This window comes from Anarhichas minor, unplaced genomic scaffold, assembly GCF_050575085.1.
Source record: "Anarhichas minor isolate MPS153535 unplaced genomic scaffold, ASM5057508v1 ptg000068l, whole genome shotgun sequence".
In the NCBI taxonomy this organism is placed as follows: Eukaryota; Metazoa; Chordata; class Actinopteri; order Perciformes; family Anarhichadidae; genus Anarhichas; species Anarhichas minor.
In genome coordinates, this window is record NW_027466514.1 from 474697 (window position 1) to 493660 (window position 18964).

The 18964-nt window shown below is 44.5% G+C and overlaps 16 non-coding genes across 16 annotated transcripts; all 16 read right to left on the reverse strand.

The window, feature by feature from the left end:
* Nucleotides 1-65: 65 nt before the first annotated feature.
* On the reverse strand, nucleotides 66-147 carry trnas-gcu (transfer RNA serine (anticodon GCU)). The gene has a single exon. It is a non-coding gene; the product is annotated as a tRNA-Ser (tRNA).
* Nucleotides 148-601: 454 nt separating this feature from the next.
* trnas-gcu (transfer RNA serine (anticodon GCU)) lies at nucleotides 602-683 on the reverse strand. The gene has a single exon. It is a non-coding gene; the product is annotated as a tRNA-Ser (tRNA).
* Nucleotides 684-1246: 563 nt separating this feature from the next.
* trnas-gcu (transfer RNA serine (anticodon GCU)) lies at nucleotides 1247-1328 on the reverse strand. The gene has a single exon. It is a non-coding gene; the product is annotated as a tRNA-Ser (tRNA).
* A 566-nt stretch (nucleotides 1329-1894) lies between these two features.
* trnas-gcu (transfer RNA serine (anticodon GCU)) lies at nucleotides 1895-1976 on the reverse strand. The gene has a single exon. It is a non-coding gene; the product is annotated as a tRNA-Ser (tRNA).
* A 566-nt stretch (nucleotides 1977-2542) lies between these two features.
* Nucleotides 2543-2624, reverse strand: trnas-gcu (transfer RNA serine (anticodon GCU)). Its single transcript has one exon. It is a non-coding gene; the product is annotated as a tRNA-Ser (tRNA).
* Nucleotides 2625-3190: 566 nt separating this feature from the next.
* trnas-gcu (transfer RNA serine (anticodon GCU)) lies at nucleotides 3191-3272 on the reverse strand. Its single transcript has one exon. It is a non-coding gene; the product is annotated as a tRNA-Ser (tRNA).
* Nucleotides 3273-3838: 566 nt separating this feature from the next.
* On the reverse strand, nucleotides 3839-3920 carry trnas-gcu (transfer RNA serine (anticodon GCU)). Its single transcript has one exon. It is a non-coding gene; the product is annotated as a tRNA-Ser (tRNA).
* Nucleotides 3921-4486: 566 nt separating this feature from the next.
* On the reverse strand, nucleotides 4487-4568 carry trnas-gcu (transfer RNA serine (anticodon GCU)). Its single transcript has one exon. It is a non-coding gene; the product is annotated as a tRNA-Ser (tRNA).
* A 566-nt stretch (nucleotides 4569-5134) lies between these two features.
* Nucleotides 5135-5216, reverse strand: trnas-gcu (transfer RNA serine (anticodon GCU)). Its single transcript has one exon. It is a non-coding gene; the product is annotated as a tRNA-Ser (tRNA).
* Nucleotides 5217-5782: 566 nt separating this feature from the next.
* On the reverse strand, nucleotides 5783-5864 carry trnas-gcu (transfer RNA serine (anticodon GCU)). The gene has a single exon. It is a non-coding gene; the product is annotated as a tRNA-Ser (tRNA).
* Nucleotides 5865-6430: 566 nt separating this feature from the next.
* trnas-gcu (transfer RNA serine (anticodon GCU)) lies at nucleotides 6431-6512 on the reverse strand. Its single transcript has one exon. It is a non-coding gene; the product is annotated as a tRNA-Ser (tRNA).
* A 566-nt stretch (nucleotides 6513-7078) lies between these two features.
* Nucleotides 7079-7160, reverse strand: trnas-gcu (transfer RNA serine (anticodon GCU)). The gene has a single exon. It is a non-coding gene; the product is annotated as a tRNA-Ser (tRNA).
* Nucleotides 7161-7726: 566 nt separating this feature from the next.
* Nucleotides 7727-7808, reverse strand: trnas-gcu (transfer RNA serine (anticodon GCU)). The gene has a single exon. It is a non-coding gene; the product is annotated as a tRNA-Ser (tRNA).
* A 563-nt stretch (nucleotides 7809-8371) lies between these two features.
* trnas-gcu (transfer RNA serine (anticodon GCU)) lies at nucleotides 8372-8453 on the reverse strand. The gene has a single exon. It is a non-coding gene; the product is annotated as a tRNA-Ser (tRNA).
* Nucleotides 8454-9019: 566 nt separating this feature from the next.
* Nucleotides 9020-9101, reverse strand: trnas-gcu (transfer RNA serine (anticodon GCU)). The gene has a single exon. It is a non-coding gene; the product is annotated as a tRNA-Ser (tRNA).
* A 563-nt stretch (nucleotides 9102-9664) lies between these two features.
* On the reverse strand, nucleotides 9665-9746 carry trnas-gcu (transfer RNA serine (anticodon GCU)). Its single transcript has one exon. It is a non-coding gene; the product is annotated as a tRNA-Ser (tRNA).
* Between the last annotated feature and the right edge of the window lie 9218 nt (nucleotides 9747-18964).

Below are 18964 nucleotides of genomic sequence, written 5' to 3' on the forward strand. Positions count from 1 at the left end.
TTGCTCCAATGACAATGGAGCGTCTCATACCACGTAGGTATGGCAGACTAAAGTGAAGTGGACTGCGACGAGGATGGGATTCGAACCCACGCATGCAGAGCACAATGGATTAGCAGTCCATCGCCTTAACCACTCGGCCACCTCGTCCTCCGTAGATCTCTTTTTACAGCAAAAGTCGGATCGAAGTCACCTCCAAAACTGTCTTCCTAGGCCTGGAAAGTGTAGAAAAGCGTTATGTAGAGGGGAGGAGGAGACGAGCTACGCCGATTCTACCCACATGCTTTTTGCAGAGGGGAGTTAGCTCAAATGGTAGAGCGCTTGCTTAGCATGCGAGAGGTAGTGGGATCGATGCCCACATTCTCCAGATGAATTTGGTTTCTTCTGTGCTTGTGACTGGTTGAGAAAAAAAAGACTAGATATAAATAGATATTCTGCAATTTTCCTGTTTTTCAGGGGTTCAGTGTTCTGGAAACTTTGGTGAAGACATGTGACTTTCAGGGATTATATGGCTGGAACAACTGTCACATCTGAGCCCATTGTTCCAATGACAATGGAACGTTTTATACCACGTAGGTATGGCAGACTAAAGTGAAGTGGACTACGACAAGGATGGGATTCGAACCCACGCGTGCAGAGCACAATGGATTAGCAGTCCATCGCCTTAACCACTCGGCCACCTCGACCTCCGTAGATCTCTTTTTACAGCAAAAGTCGGATCGAAGTCACCTCCAAAACTGTCTACATAGGCCTGGAAAGTGTAGAAAAGCGTTATGTAGAGGGGAGGAGGAGACGAGCTACGCCGATTCTACCCACATGCTTTTTGCAGAGGGGAATTAGCTCAAATGGTAGAGCGCTTGCTTAGCATGCGAGAGGTAGTGGGATAGATGCCCACATTCTCCAGATGAATTTGGTTTCTTCTGTGCTTGTGACTGGTTGAGAAAAAAAAGACTAGATTTATGAACCCAATGGGAAGAAACCAACAGTTGCATCCGCAGACTGAACTTGAGTGCTCTCACATGACGACTTGTTCATTGCCATCACTGTTGTTTACCAATTTAATAGTGGACAAAATAGATATTCTGTAATTTTCCTGTTTTTCAGGGGTTCAGTGTTCTGGAAACTTTGGTGAAGACATGTGACTTTCAGGGATTATATGGCTGGAACAATGGTCACATCTGAGCCCATTGTTCCAATGACAATGTGTCTTATAACACGTAGGTATGGCAGACTAAAGTGAAGTGGACTGCGACGAGGATGGGATTCGAACCCACGCGTGCAGAGCACAATGGATTAGCAGTCCATCGCCTTAACCACTCGGCCACCTCGTCCTCCGTAGATCTCTTTTTACAGCAAAAGTCGGATCGAAGTCAACTCCAAAACTGTCTACATAGGCCTGGAAAGTGTAGAAAAGCGTTATGTAGAGGGGAGGAGGAGACGAGCTATGCCGATTCTACCCACATGCTTTTTGCAGAGGGGAATTAGCTCAAATGGTAGAGCGCTTGCTTAGCATGCGAGAGGTAGTGGGATCGATGCCCACATTCTCCAGATGAATTTGGTTTCTTCTGTGCTTGTGACTGGTTGAGAAAAAAATGACTAGATTCATGAACACAATGGGAAGAAACCAACAGTTGCATCCGCAGACTGAACTTGAGTGCTGACACATGAAGACTTGTTCATTGCCATCACTGTTGTTTACCAACTTAATAGTTGACAAAATAGATATTCTGCAATTTTCCTGTTTTTCAGGGGTTCAGTGTTCTGGAAACTTTGGTGAAGATATGTGACTTTCAGGGATTATATGGCTGGAACAATGGTCACATCTGAGCCCATTGTTCCAATGACAATGGAGCATTTTTTACCACGTAGGTATGGCAGACTAAAGTGAAGTGTACTGCGACGAGAATGGGATTCGAACCCACGCGTGCAGAGCACAATGGATTAGCAGTCCATCGCCTTAACCACTCGGCCACCTCGTCCTCCGTAGATCTCTTTTTACAGCAAAAGTCGGATCGAAGTCACCTCCAAAACTGTCAACATAGGCCTGGAAAGTGTAGAAAAGCGTTATGTAGAGGGGAGGAGGAGACGAGCTACGCCGATTCTACCCACATGCTTTTTGCAGAGGGGAATTAGCTCAAATGGTAGAGCGCTTGCTTAGCATGCGAGAGGTAGTGGGATCGATGCCCACATTCTCCAGATGAATTTGGTTTCTTCTGTGCTTGTGACTGGTTGAGAAAAAAAAGACTAGATTTATGAACACAATGGGAAGAAACCAACAGTTGCATCCGCAGACTGAACTTGAGTGCTCTCACATGACGACTTGTTCATTGCCATCACTGTTGTTTACCAATTTAATAGTGGACAAAATAGATATTCTGTAATTTTCCTGTTTTTCAGGGGTTCAGTGTTCTGGAAACTTTGGTGAAGATATGTGACTTTCAGGGATTATATGGCTGGAACAATGGTCACATCTGAGCCCATTGTTCCAATGACAATGGAGCATTTTTTACCACGTAGGTATGGCAGACTAAAGTGAAGTGCACTGCGACGAGAATGGGATTCGAACCCACGCGTGCAGAGCACAATGGATTAGCAGTCCATCGCCTTAACCACTCGGCCACCTCGTCCTCCGTAGATCTCTTTTTACAGCAAAAGTCGGATCGAAGTCACCTCCAAAACTGTCAACATAGGCCTGGAAAGTGTAGAAAAGCGTTATGTAGAGGGGAGGAGGAGACGAGCTACGCCGATTCTACCCACATGCTTTTTGCAGAGGGGAATTAGCTCAAATGGTAGAGCGCTTGCTTAGCATGCGAGAGGTAGTGGGATCGATGCCCACATTCTCCAGATGAATTTGGTTTCTTCTGTGCTTGTGACTGGTTGAGAAAAAAAAGACTAGATTTATGAACACAATGGGAAGAAACCAACAGTTGCATCCGCAGACTGAACTTGAGTGCTCTCACATGACGACTTGTTCATTGCCATCACTGTTGTTTACCAATTTAATAGTGGACAAAATATATATTCTGTAATTTTCCTGGTTTTCAGGGGTTCAGTGTTCTGGAAACTTTGGTGAAGACATGTGACTTTCAGGGATTATATGGCTGGAACAATGGTCACATCTGAGCCCATTGTTCCAATGACAATGGAGCATTTTATACCACGTAGGTATGGCAGACTAAAGTGAAGTGTACTGCGACGAGGATGGGATTCGAACCCACGCGTGCAGAGCACAATGGATTAGCAGTCCATCGCCTTAACCACTCGGCCACCTCGTCCTCCGTAGATCTCTTTTTACAGCAAAAGTCGGATCGAAGTCAACTCCAAAACTGTCTACATAGGCCTGGAAAGTGTAGAAAAGCGTTATGTAGAGGGGAGGAGGAGACGAGCTACGCCGATTCTACCCACATGCTTTTTGCAGAGGGGAATTAGCTCAAATGGTAGAGCGCTTGCTTAGCATGCGAGAGGTAGTGGGATCGATGCCCACATTCTCCAGATGAATTTGGTTTCTTCTGTGCTTGTGACTGGTTGAGAAAAAAAAGACTAGATTTATGAACCCAATGGGAAGAAACCAACAGTTGCATCCGCAGACTGAACTTGAGTGCTCTCACATGACGACTTGTTCATTGCCATCACTGTTGTTTACCAATTTAATAGTGGACAAAATAGATATTCTGTAATTTTCCTGTTTTTCAGGGGTTCAGTGTTCTGGAAACTTTGGTGAAGACATGTGACTTTCAGGGATTATATGGCTGGAACAATGGTCACATCTGAGCCCATTGTTCCAATGACAATGGAGCATTTTATACCACGTAGGTATGGCAGACTAAAGTGAAGTGTACTGCGACGAGGATGGGATTCGAACCCACGCGTGCAGAGCACAATGGATTAGCACTCCATCGCCTTAACCACTCGGCCACCTCGTCCTCCGTAGATCTCTTTTTACAGCAAAAGTTGGATCGAAGTCAACTCCAAAACTGTCTACATAGGCCTGGAAAGTGTAGAAAAGCATTATGTAGAGGGGAGGAGGAGACGAGCTACGCCGATTCTACCCACATGCTTTTTGCAGAGGGGAATTAGCTCAAATGGTAGAGCGCTTGCTTAGCATGCGAGAGGTAGTGGGATCGATGCCCACATTCTCCAGATGAATTTGGTTTCTTCTGTGCTTGTGACTGGTTGAGAAAAAAAAGACTAGATTTATGAACACAATGGGAAGAAACCAACAGTTGCATCCGCAGACTGAACTTGAGTGCTCTCACATGACGACTTGTTCATTGCCATCACTGTTGTTTACCAATTTAATAGTGGACAAAATAGATATTCTGTAATTTTCCTGTTTTTCAGGGGTTCAGTGTTCTGGAAACTTTGGTGAAGATATGTGACTTTCAGGGATTATATGGCTGGAACAATGGTCACATCTGAGCCCATTGTTCCAATGACAATGGAGCATTTTTTACCACGTAGGTATGGCAGACTAAAGTGAAGTGCACTGCGACGAGAATGGGATTCGAACCCACGCGTGCAGAGCACAATGGATTAGCAGTCCATCGCCTTAACCACTCGGCCACCTCGTCCTCCGTAGATCTCTTTTTACAGCAAAAGTCGGATCGAAGTCACCTCCAAAACTGTCAACATAGGCCTGGAAAGTGTAGAAAAGCGTTATGTAGAGGGGAGGAGGAGACGAGCTACGCCGATTCTACCCACATGCTTTTTGCAGAGGGGAATTAGCTCAAATGGTAGAGCGCTTGCTTAGCATGCGAGAGGTAGTGGGATCGATGCCCACATTCTCCAGATGAATTTGGTTTCTTCTGTGCTTGTGACTGGTTGAGAAAAAAAAGACTAGATTTATGAACACAATGGGAAGAAACCAACAGTTGCATCCGCAGACTGAACTTGAGTGCTCTCACATGACGACTTGTTCATTGCCATCACTGTTGTTTACCAATTTAATAGTGGACAAAATAGATATTCTGTAATTTTCCTGTTTTTCAGGGGTTCAGTGTTCTGGAAACTTTGGTGAAGACATGTGACTTTCAGGGATTATATGGCTGGAACAATGGTCACATCTGAGCCCATTGTTCCAATGACAATGGAGCATTTTATACCACGTAGGTATGGCAGACTAAAGTGAAGTGTACTGCGACGAGGATGGGATTCGAACCCACGCGTGCAGAGCACAATGGATTAGCACTCCATCGCCTTAACCACTCGGCCACCTCGTCCTCCGTAGATCTCTTTTTACAGCAAAAGTCGGATCGAAGTCAACTCCAAAACTGTCTACATAGGCCTGGAAAGTGTAGAAAAGCGTTATGTAGAGGGGAGGAGGAGACGAGCTACGCCGATTCTACCCACATGCTTTTTGCAGAGGGGAATTAGCTCAAATGGTAGAGCGCTTGCTTAGCATGCGAGAGGTAGTGGGATCGATGCCCACATTCTCCAGATGAATTTGGTTTCTTCTGTGCTTGTGACTGGTTGAGAAAAAAAAGACTAGATTTATGAACACAATGGGAAGAAACCAACAGTTGCATCCGCAGACTGAACTTGAGTGCTCTCACATGACGACTTGTTCATTGCCATCACTGTTGTTTACCAATTTAATAGTGGACAAAATAGATATTCTGTAATTTTCCTGTTTTTCAGGGGTTCAGTGTTCTGGAAACTTTGGTGAAGATATGTGACTTTCAGGGATTATATGGCTGGAACAATGGTCACATCTGAGCCCATTGTTCCAATGACAATGGAGCATTTTTTACCACGTAGGTATGGCAGACTAAAGTGAAGTGCACTGCGACGAGAATGGGATTCGAACCCACGCGTGCAGAGCACAATGGATTAGCAGTCCATCGCCTTAACCACTCGGCCACCTCGTCCTCCGTAGATCTCTTTTTACAGCAAAAGTCGGATCGAAGTCACCTCCAAAACTGTCAACATAGGCCTGGAAAGTGTAGAAAAGCGTTATGTAGAGGGGAGGAGGAGACGAGCTACGCCGATTCTACCCACATGCTTTTTGCAGAGGGGAATTAGCTCAAATGGTAGAGCGCTTGCTTAGCATGCGAGAGGTAGTGGGATCGATGCCCACATTCTCCAGATGAATTTGGTTTCTTCTGTGCTTGTGACTGGTTGAGAAAAAAAAGACTAGATTTATGAACACAATGGGAAGAAACCAACAGTTGCATCCGCAGACTGAACTTGAGTGCTCTCACATGACGACTTGTTCATTGCCATCACTGTTGTTTACCAATTTAATAGTGGACAAAATAGATATTCTGTAATTTTCCTGTTTTTCAGGGGTTCAGTGTTCTGGAAACTTTGGTGAAGACATGTGACTTTCAGGGATTATATGGCTGGAACAATGGTCACATCTGAGCCCATTGTTCCAATGACAATGGAGCATTTTATACCACGTAGGTATGGCAGACTAAAGTGAAGTGTACTGCGACGAGGATGGGATTCGAACCCACGCGTGCAGAGCACAATGGATTAGCAGTCCATCGCCTTAACCACTCGGCCACCTCGTCCTCCGTAGATCTCTTTTTACAGCAAAAGTCGGATCGAAGTCAACTCCAAAACTGTCTACATAGGCCTGGAAAGTGTAGAAAAGCGTTATGTAGAGGGGAGGAGGAGACGAGCTACGCCGATTCTACCCACATGCTTTTTGCAGAGGGGAATTAGCTCAAATGGTAGAGCGCTTGCTTAGCATGCGAGAGGTAGTGCTATCGATGCCCACATTCTCCAGATGAATTTGGTTTCTTCTGTGCTTGTGACTGGTTGAGAAAAAAAAGACTAGATTTATGAACACAATGGGAAGAAACCAACAGTTGCATCCGCAGACTGAACTTGAGTGCTCTCACATGACGACTTGTTCATTGCCATCACTGTTGTTTACCAATTTAATAGTGGACAAAATAGATATTCTGTAATTTTCCTGTTTTTCAGGGGTTCAGTGTTCTGGAAACTTTGGTGAAGACATGTGACTTTCAGGGATTATATGGCTGGAACAATGGTCACATCTGAGCCCATTGTTCCAATGACAATGGAGCATTTTATACCACGTAGGTATGGCAGACTAAAGTGAAGTGTACTGCGACGAGGATGGGATTCGAACCCACGCGTGCAGAGCACAATGGATTAGCAGTCCATCGCCTTAACCACTCGGCCACCTCGTCCTCCGTAGATCTCTTTTTACAGCAAAAGTCGGATCGAAGTCAACTCCAAAACTGTCTACATAGGCCTGGAAAGTGTAGAAAAGCGTTATGTAGAGGGGAGGAGGAGACGAGCTACGCCGATTCTACCCACATGCTTTTTGCAGAGGGGAATTAGCTCAAATGGTAGAGAGCTTGCTTAGCATGCGAGAGGTAGTGGGATCGATGCCCACATTCTCCAGATGAATTTGGTTTCTTCTGTGCTTGTGACTGGTTGAGAAAAAAAAGACTAGATTTATGAACCCAATGGGAAGAAACCAACAGTTGCATCCGCAGACTGAACTTGAGTGCTCTCACATGACGACTTGTTCATTGCCATCACTGTTGTTTACCAATTTAATAGTGGACAAAATAGATATTCTGTAATTTTCCTGTTTTTCAGGGGTTCAGTGTTCTGGAAACTTTGGTGAAGACATGTGACTTTCAGGGATTATATGGCTGGAACAATGGTCACATCTGAGCCCATTGTTCCAATGACAATGGAGCGTCTTATACCACGTAGGTATGGCAGACTAAAGTGAAGTGGACTGCGACGAGGATGGGATTCGAACCCACGCGTGCAGAGCACAATGGATTAGCAGTCCATCGCCTTAACCACTCGGCCACCTCATCCTCCAATGATCTCTTTTTACAGCAAAAGTCGGATCGAAGTCACCTCCAAAACTGTCTACCTAGGCCTGGAAAGTGTAGAAAAGCGTTATGTAGAGGGGAGGAGGAGACGAGCTACGCCGATTCTACCCACATGCCTTTTGCAGAGGGGAATTAGCTCAAATGGTAGAGCGCTTGCTTAGCATGCGAGAGGTAGTGGGATCGATGCCCACATTCTCCAGATGAATTTGGTTTCTTCTGTGCTTGTGACTGGTTGAGGAAAAAAAGACTAGATTCATGAACACAATAGGAAGAAACCAACAGTTGCATCCGCAGACTGAACTTGAGTGCTCTCACATGATGACTTGTTCATTGCCATCACTGTTGTTTACCAATTTAGTGGACAAAATAGATATTCTGTAATTTTCATGTTTTTCAGGGGTTCAGTGTTCTGGAAACTTTGTTGAAGACATGTGATTTTCAGGGATTATATGGCTGGAACAATGGTCACATCTGAGCCCATTGTTCCAATGACAATGGAGCGTTTTATACCACGTAGGTATGGCAGACTAAAGTGAAGTGGACTACGACGAGGATGGGATTCGAACCCACGCGTGCAGAGCACAATGGATTAGCAGTCCATCGCCTTAACCACTCGGCCACCTCGTCCTCCGTAGATCTCTTTTTACAGCAAAAGTCGGATCGAAGTCAACTCCAAAACTGTCTACATAGGCCTGGAAAGTGTAGAAAAGCGTTATGTAGAGGGGAGGAGGAGACGAGCTACGCCGATTCTACCCACATGCTTTTTGCAGAGGGGAATTAGCTCAAATGGTAGAGCGCTTGCTTAGCATGCGAGAGGTAGTGGGATCGATGCCCACATTCTCCAGATGAATTTGGTTTCTTCTGTGCTTGTGACTGGTTGAGAAAAAAAAGACTAGATTTATGAACCCAATGGGAAGAAACCAACAGTTGCATCCGCAGACTGAACTTGAGTGCTCTCACATGACGACTTGTTCATTGCCATCACTGTTGTTTACCAATTTAATAGTGGACAAAATAGATATTCTGTAATTTTCTTGTTTTTCAGGGGTTCAGTGTTCTGGAAACTTTGGTGAAGACATGTGACTTTCAGGGATTATATGGCTGGAACAATGGTCACATCTGAGCCCATTGTTCCAATGACAATGGAGCGTCTTATACCACGTAGGTATGGCAGACTAAAGTGAAGTGGACTGCGACGAGGATGGGATTCGAACCCACGCGTGCAGAGCACAATGGATTAGCAGTCCATCGCCTTAACCACTCGGCCACCTCATCCTCCAATGATCTCTTTTTACAGCAAAAGTCGGATCGAAGTCACCTCCAAAACTGTCTACCTAGGCCTGGAAAGTGTAGAAAAGCGTTATGTAGAGGGGAGGAGGAGACGAGCTACGCCGATTCTACCCACATGCTTTTTGCAGAGGGGAATTAGCTCAAATGGTAGAGCGCTTGCTTAGCATGCGAGAGGTAGTGGGATCGATGCCCACATTCTCCAGATGAATTTGGTTTCTTCTGTGCTTGTGACTGGTTGAGGAAAAAAAGACTAGATTCATGAACACAATAGGAAGAAACCAACAGTTGCATCTGCAGACTGAACTTGAGTGCTCTCACATGATGACTTGTTCATTGCCATCACTGTTGTTTACCAATTTAGTGGACAAAATAGATATTCTGTAATTTTCCTGTTTTTCAGGGGTTCAGTGTTCTGGAAACTTTGTTGAAGACATGTGATTTTCAGGGATTATATGGCTGGAACAATGGTCACATCTGAGCCCATTCTTCCAATGACAATGGAGCGTTTTATACCACGTAGGTATGGCAGACTAAAGTGAAGTGGACTACGACGAGGATGGGATTCGAACCCACGCGTGCAGAGCACAATGGATTAGCAGTCCATCGCCTTAACCACTCGGCCACCTCGTCCTCCGTAGATCTCTTTTTACAGCAAAAGTCACCACAAATGTTGCCAAATTAAGGATTATAACTGTTCTATGAAACATTTTAAAACGAAAAAAAAAACAACAACAAAATCTGCAGGAATCCAAACTGAGCAGTGCACATGAATTAAACAAAGAGATCGAGAAAGTAACAAGTGCAAAGCTGCAAAGAGACAGCTGTGGAAACAGAAAGAAACATACTGAGAGGAAGAGAGGGAGGTGTGAGAAATAACAGCAGACGAAGATGGAGAAAAAACATGATAGAGAAAAAGGAGAAACTGTAATAAAGCGGGAGGGAGGGAGACAGACAGATGAGGAAACAGAGGGGAAGACGACATGGTGGGCAGACACGGTGGTCCTCAGACGTCTGCTCGTCCTCCTCTCATCATTCACTCGTCCCTCCTCTGCCTCTCATTCCTCCGTCTGAATCGACGTTCCTCCCCATCTGGTTTTGGCTGTCCTCTGTGTTTCCCAGCGTGTTCCGGAGGAGGAGGAATCCCTGGTTCACCGTCACTTAAAGGAGCATTTCACCTGAAAAAAGGAAAAAAGCAGATCATGCTTCAACGCACTGGAGGAGTGTGTATTTACAAAAAACACAAAGTAGTCATGTGTCCACTTAATGTCACATTTCAAAACAGTCTCACTGCAGTTCATGAAATAGTCAAGACATGCTATCTGTTGGTTTCATGCTTTTGTTTGCAAAACCAACAGTTAGTTTTAAGCAACAAAACCAACAGTTCTGCCTGTCAACAGCTGCCTCACAAAAAAAAAAGGCATTTCTGGTATTTCGGCGATACTAAAAGCTATAGTCTGTTTCTGCACCACAGCATCTGCATATTAATCCTATGCCAGTCATGCTATGATCCACTGAAGTTAGACACGAACTGGGACAACTGAAGGAGTTTTAACTTTTCTTTGTTTGAGAGGGGAGACGGAGACACGCTTGCTGGAGATCTGTACTCTACTTTCAACCAAAATGATCGTTGTGCATGAAAAACAACAATCTTTATGGATCCTCATTCAGAAAAAAGTTGTGTACACACAACACATTAATCAGATTTGATCGTATAATAGATACATAATTCTCCAGAGTGAGTTTATGAACAACATAACAACAATAAAGGAAAAACGTCTGTTTTAGAAAGAATTACGGAATTAGGCGTGAGAAAAATGGGAAGAAAAATTAGTGAGAAAGCTTGTTGCGGACACTGATATCGGAGCTCAGTGAGGTGGAGGACACCACCTCCCCTGGGAGCAGAGCACTGTGGGAAAGACGGCGGTCCACTCAAGAGCATAGCTCTTCACCCCAACAGCAGATTCATGAGCAAAGATGAGGCAGACGGGAGGAAGGTAGAGTTTTCATTTGTGCTTCAGTAGAGTTGAGATGCTAATAAACTCTGATTTAGAGAAAACAAACGGTGAGAGAGAAAGAAAGCAGAGCACGGGTCGCTTTTGTGATCCTCCCACAGTTCTCCCTCTGCTGCTCCTGCTGACCGGAGAGGAGGAGGAGGAGGAGGAGAAGGGATGCAGGGAGAGCACACCTTACCTCCCTCCCTTCCCTTCCCCTTCTTTCTTCCTCCCTCTGTCTGTCTCTCCCTCTTCACTCCACAGCGACAGCAGCACTCACCAACACACCACAACACACCACCGCTGTCGCTGGCACGCTAACACACACACACATACACACACACTCACAGTCAAACACACGTACACATACTCACACAGTGAGCGGCATCCTCAACACAGACCGAGGAGCCCTTGGACTGCTGCAGGCGAGGTGAGTGGGTAAATATCTGAGTTTGTGTGCTTAGCTGTGTGTTTTCTGTGTGCTCATGGTGTGTGTTGGCATGTGCTGTTGTGGTTTGCATCTGCTCTGTGTGTGTGTGTGTGTGTGTGTGTGTGTGTGTGTGTGTGTGTGTGTGTATTTATGAGGTACACTAGAGCAAATGAGACTTGTGTTTTGCACCAGACCAAAACAAAGTCACTAAATAATGCTGACTGGCTTTGGGGAGTGTGTGTGTTTTTGTGCATGCATGCATGTGTGTGTGTGTGTGTGTGTGTGCCTGGAGAGGCCAGCGTCTGTCTTGAAACCTGTCAGCTGTTAGGAGATGTGTGTGTGTTAACTGGTGAGGTGAAGGCTAACATTTGTGCCAGTGCTACTTGTCAAACTGTGGAGTCTGTATTTTTGCAGAGAATTACAGGATATCCTTTCAGATGTCCTTTCAGATGATGAGCTTGTGGTAGAAGCTCAGGCTCTGATTTGGAGATTCGCAGGTTGAAAATATATTGACGTCAAGATTTGATTGAAAGTTTGTAAGACGTTTGCATTTGAAAGAACTGTACTAAGTTGCCAGTTTATTAGGTACACCTAGCTAAAACTGATGGAGTCCAATCCTGCAATAAATTCAACCTTCATTCATCTTTAAAGATGGTTCTACAAAGGTGCTGATTCAACTTAACGGTTGCCTTGAAGGCTGCAATTTGTGGCGGCTTTTGAATCTTCACACTGAGAACTGTTGCTAATACTTATGCAACCAGCACTGATAGAAATAGGACGGAAAACGGCCATTTAAATGGTGTTAAAGTAACGGACGGTAGTAACCTAGATGTCAGTTTCATGTCAAGTCAACTTAAGGTTTACACATTCAAATGAACTCATAATCATGCGTTCATTTGAAGGAATGTTCCCAGCATGCATTGTATTTGGGTCAAAGACTTGGTGTGTATCATCTTATACTTGTGTCTCAGATCTTGTCATGGAATCATGCAGAAGCATCATTCTCAGTGTCTCAGTTCTAAGACCGCCGGCTGCAGACTTCAGGGCAACACCTTTCATGACATCGAGTTAAATCCTGAAACTCCTTCACAAACAGAGGAATGAATGTGACTGAACCTCCATCTCAGTTTGTCACTAATGTCACGATGTTACCGTTGCACCTCGTAGACTTAAGTTTCTACCTGCAGGAAATGTCTGTGGTCGGTTTGTATTCAGATTAATGCCGGAAAAAAACAAGAAAATCAAAACATCAACAGAAACTTCTCAAACCAATCCTGCAGCCTAATCCACCTCCCCTCTGTATATTTGTTCCCACAGTATGCACCCACTTCAAATGTTATCAGCTGATTGAATGGGCCTTATCAGTTGTTATCACCTCCTTTCTAATGCTTCAGACGGGCTGAACTGCATCTCCAATGCGTTCTCATTCTGATGCACTGGGTCGCCCAGTTGTCAAACTCCCGTCATAACTACTACAACCACTAGGTTGTCGTCTTCAACCATGTAAATAGATGATAACAGTATTCTGAAACCGCTAGTAGGTGTAGCAGGCCCCTTCTAGCCCACATTCACAAGGTTGATGACCACCAATGACGGCCGTTCAATTGGCTGATAACATTCAAAGATGGTGCAGTATGTTCCAAACACTTGTTTTGACTAAATAAAGTTAAATACAATGTTTTTTGTCTAGAGGATGGTGACACTGCGATACAGATGTAGTATTTCTCTTTGGAGAAGTTTTATGCAGGTGGCGCTCTTCACCTGTTACGTCTTGAACATGAGTATTTGATACTGTATGAGAAGGCAGCAGTCCTTGTGTAGTTTGTAGATAAATAAGAATCTGTATTTCTTTGGAGTGGCAGCTTTACCAACTTCACAGACTTCCTCCGAGAAGTCTGGTGGTCAGAAGTAACCACTAACCGGCTCTCTTGCCTTCAGGAGAACCTGCTCCGGAGTCCTTTCGAGCTTGTTGCGAGTGAATGTAACACAGATGAACTGAGTTTGAGTTTTCCTGGGAAGAGCGAGTCAATAAATATGTCAAAGAGTTCAAGTGCGAGCCGTCCACCCTGGCCTCTGTTTGCCCCGCTGACCTCTCCTCAACTTCTCAGACTGCCTCGCTTCCTCGTCCTCTGAGTCTTTCTCCGTCTCATATCCTTCATCCTCCCTCCCCCATCTCTTTAGTCTGTCTGCCCAGCTGTCTGTCTGTTGGCTCTCTTGATCTTTTTTTGTATACAAGAGGCCGAGGACAGCCTCGATCCATTTTCCACTTTGCATGTGTACTTGAGAGGAGACGGCCACTGAGGAAGGAGAAGACAGTTTGGCTCATGGAGCAGAAGGGATGAGTCTGCCCGCTGACAAGCAGACATCCATTTTTTTTTTCTCGTGTCGTTCAGGACAAAAATAACACCAATGGAAAGTCAATTAGTAATTCATTATTTTTGTGGTGGAAACACAAATTGAATCCATCCACGTGACTAAGCAACAATCAGAGGTAGTGACGTAGTATTTAATGTCCAAAAAGACCACTTATGGTGGGCGGGTCCAACAAACACAGGACATTCATCCACACTGACTCCGCGTTGAGGTTTTGTTGCCAAACCGAACATTTGTGAAAGTTTTCATCGACCTAATTACGTGGTTTTGCTGCCTAACGTTCATTTTGTTACCTAAACCTAACAGTACGTAGTTATTTTAAGCCCAACCATGATGTTTTTCCAAAACCTAAGATGGAGGTCCTCTAAAGGACATATGTAAACAAACATGTTCATGTATGCGGATGAAATTGTGTTAACGGGATTCCAGTCCGGTGAAACCGACACTGGGGGACATTTGGTCCGGACGGACCTGTGATTGGGCAATAAGGAGCACCTGTTGGCGAGCCCAACGACGGGCCGGGACGCTGTTGGTTTATAATTTTAGCTCTATTTTAAACCTGCGAGACATTTTCATTTAAATTGCATGATGTTCATATTACAGGTGGTCAATGGTGGCTGGCTGATATCCTGTATTAGATAATAAACGTCCTGTACCGGTCTGATATATCGGTCTCACTGCTCCAGTCCAGCCTCCCAGGGGACAGACTACTGCTGTCTGTCTGTCTGCTGAGGCTGCCAGCGCTACAAAAACAAGACGGCGAGGCGAGGGGCCCCAGGGGGCCTTCAGGGTGGGGAAGGCACAGGGGTGAGGGGAGGGGAGAGACGGGGAGGATGAGGGGGACTGTGTTTACTTTTGTCCTCTGTGCCCGGCCGGCTGGGAAACGACAGCAAAGGGGAGGAGGAAGGAGGAAGACCGCGTCTGCACGAGGAAGAGGCAACGGGCCGGTTCTAGTTGTGTGTGTGAGCCGGAGAGAGGTTAGGGGCGTGTTTCTTCAGACTGTTCTCAAACACTCTTCATACTTCAGCCCAGTGAAATAGTCACCAAATTAAATCTTTTGGTTTTCTGTACAGGGACACAAACTGTCACTTTTTTCGTGTTGCTGAGGACGAAAATAATGCCAATGGAAAGTCAATTAGGATCCTTATTCCTGGTGGACACAGATAAAATGCATCCACGTGACTAAGCAACAGTCAGAGCAAGTGACGTACTTTATAATATGCAAAACGATGACTATTGGTGGGTCCAACAAACAGGACTTTCAACCTTCAACTTTCTTAGTTTTGTTGCCTAAACCCAACAGTTGGTTTTATTCCAACAACAGAGACAGCAGGTCAAACAAGCTGCAACTTTTCCATCTTTCATCAAATGTCAATGAAATTCGTTTTTGGGGTTTTCTTCTAATTTAAAATCAAAAAAAAAACTATTATGATTTTGAAAGTTTTGGTCAACATTCACAGATTATTCTGTGGCACTTAGCCTATGTACTTTCTTTTTACACCATGCAGGTGTTACACAACTGAATGTGTGTGTTTCGATGATGCATGAAGTGGGGTGGCAGCTGAACAATATGAAGCATGAAGGTTTGGTTAGTCGTACTGTCAAGAACTTCAGTCTACTTTGGGTTAGGGGAGATTGTGTCAATGATGGTCCTCTCAAGCATGGTTGGAAAAATGTGCGTCAGCAGCAGACATGAAGAGTGAGTCTCTTTGAGTAAGAGAAAGTGTTCAGTGTGTTCATTCATGCAATCTTGTCTACTTCAAAAATGGCGTTCCCATAGGCCTACAAATAAACTGCATTCTCAATTACGTTTTAGTAAAACATCACAGTTTGGCTTAAAATAAGTAAACTAGTTCCATTATTTAAGTTACAGACGCAAACTAAAGTCAGTCAGCGTTGAGTTTTGACACAAACGTCGGAATTCTGAGTGACAGTCCTGTAACGCAATCCGAGAGAACGTACGTTTTGACAACGCAGTTTCTTTGTACGTAATTATTTAGGAGACCACGCGAGGCCTTTTGCATATCTGTACATGCACATGAGCATGAGCGTGCACGGTGGCCAACATGTGTGTGTGTGTGTGTGAGTGTGTGCACTCAGTCACGCCACTGGCTGAGTGTATACACATGTGCAGCTGCGTCTGACTGAGTGTCCGTCTCCTCTGTGTGTGTGTGTGTGTGTGTGTGTGTGTCTGTGTGTGTGTTTGGCAGCTGGCCGGGCTCCAGCTGCGTCTGGTTGGATAATGAAGTCCAGGTGCTGCTGCGCCTGCCTTAAGACACCTGTCACCAATATTTAGTGCCAGAGAAAGCCAGACTTGCAAACAGGGCGAGACGAGCTGTTTGCTTATTTTAACAAGGCTGCCTAACTGGACCTGAGGACACGGGACGTTCTATGAACCCTTTCCTAGAAGCTCCGTCTACGTCTGTGTCTGTGCGTCTGTGTCTGTGCGTGTGTGTGTGTGTGTGTGTGTGTGTGTGTGTAAGTGGTATATGCGTGTGAACGCCTCCAAGAATCATTCAGCTCCCCCCCGACATTTGCTGATTCAGACATTGCAGCTGAGAGTGTTTCCCTCGAGTTTTGTCTGAAAAACTTGAATATTTTAGTGGATTTGTGTTTTCTGCTTTCAATGAGAATTTCCATTACACATTTTATTTTTCCTCATCAGGTGATTTTAGGTTCAGGCCAAAAGGACACAAGATCAGTGCAGTGTGCGTTTGTCAATGCATTAGAATGCTTCAATATGTGTCTATGTATGAATACTCTTATTAAAGTATGTAAACATGTGCACGTATGCATTTGTAGAAGTCTGAAGCCACACACTCAGTGTGTTTCTATACATTTAGGTTTAAGGACCAGTATGAAAGCTCTAAACCAGCAGAGTCGAAGAACTTCATCAGAGTGTTTTTAAGGATGTTTTTCATTATAGTTCACTAGTTCTATACTTTAACAGAATACTCTTTTCGACTGTAGAAAGGCACCTAGAAACATCTCAAACTACCCCTCTAGCTACTACATAGTACTTTTCCATTTGTATAATCAGTGTCTTACAAACACTAAAATATTTGCAAATGATCATAAAGTACACAGCTTCTTAGACACAGTTAGCTGTTTACATTTGAGATGCAGGTTTCCCCTCTCTGCAAGATCCTGATGCATTAAGTTATGTTTACAGACGATGGCCTAAACAATAGATACTCCTATTTAACAGCCTTTGCTGTGTGAAATGGCCCATATTCTCGTTTTCCTAATGGCATAACTGGTGTATATATTAATGTAACATAGTTATGTGTTTGACACAAACTGATCATACAAATCGAGAAAGAAAATCGAATTGTGCTGCAGGGTATTCTGCAGACAGCACGGTGTGTTCTATACTTTAAACATACGTTTTAGGTTCGGTGTTAAAGAAAGTTGAACAAATCAAAGGCTTCATTGAGCCATTGAATTCGTATATACAACAGCGGAGCCCTCCTTTTCCTGTGTGTCTGTGCCTGTTCATGTTAGCCTTTACATACAGACATCTACATTTCCTTACAGTCTGAGGAGCCAAACAAAGGCCTACCTGTGTAAAGTCCTTGGAAACTTACCTTCGTCCTTCCAGCACATTGGGGCTTGTTTAACTTTAACACGGGCCCCTCCGCCTTCCAACTCCCCCGTCTCCAACACCTGCGGCCTCTCAACAGCCCGTCTGTGTCGCCCTCCACCTGCCAGCGCCAGCCGGCCACGGACTGCCAGCACACTCAAATACCTGCAGCGAGCGCGCATTATCTGAGAAAAATGTGCGTCAAGCTGCCGTGCCGTTGTTTCGCCGGCGTTTTCCCTGACGTGCTTCGGACCTGACAGTGCGTACTGGGTTGCATTTGAAGCGTGTTTACCTGATGCTGTAATCCAGAGCATCTTTCAGCTCCCAGCTTTATATGCAGTCACAAGATACAACGCTAATGCAATTAAGGCAATAATGTGAGTCAGGCAGGAGTTTATGTGACTGCATTAGGATGCTTTTAGACGGCAAGAATCCCTGAAAGAAAACACAGGATAAAACTAATAAGAGAGCCGGGCTAGCTGTGTTTCCCCTGTTTCCAGTCGTTATGCTAAGCTAGGTTAAACATGTCCTGACTCCAGCTCCAAACTTAATGCACATGACGTGCAAGTGATAACAATCTTCTTTCCAACTCTCAGAAAGGAAGCAAATACGTGTTTTTCCCAAAATGTTCAATAGTTCCTTGAAGTGAAATTAAACAGTCAACGTGATCTCATCCCTACTCATCATATTTTGGTGATTGGGCCCGTTGTCACTATTACGGCACCGATGGCAGCCTTTTATGTCGTATCCAACGAAAAAGATAACACGTGCTTAACATTGTGAAACGGTTGTTGTAAATGTTGTAACAAGCGGTTAACGTTGTTACACATGGTATACGTTGAACAACTGTCATGGTTAACATTGTGAAACTTTCGCGTTTAACGTTGTTACACGTGGTTAACATTGATAAATAGTCGCGGTTATATTGTAACAATTGGTAAACTTCTTGAAACAGTTGTTAACATTGTTACACATGGTTAACGTTGAGACGCTATCGTGGTTAACATTGTGAAACGGTTGCAAACGTTGCAACAAGCGGTCAATGTTGTAACACGTGGTTAACATTGTGAAACGGTTGTGTTTAACATTGTTACACATGATTAACATTGATAAATAGTCGCGGTTTACATTGTAACACATAATGTTGGGAAAGGGTCGTGGTTAACCTAACATGTACTAAACATTATAACATGGTGGCGGTTAGGTTTAGGCAAGAAAATCACTGAGTTAGGGTAAGAAACACAGATGGGTTTACGTTGGAGTTAGTTTAAAGCCCGGTGCGTCTCATACACACACTAATAGGTGCCTTGAGCTTCTGTATCAAGACGCTGGGGACCACTGACCAAGCCTTGGTATTTGACGCCCTGGGAGTGAGACCAGGGCATTCATTTTACCTCTTCAATTTTTAAACTAAGGATACATTACATAGTTCAGTACAAATACTTTCATCGGACCACCAAAGTTCTTTTTT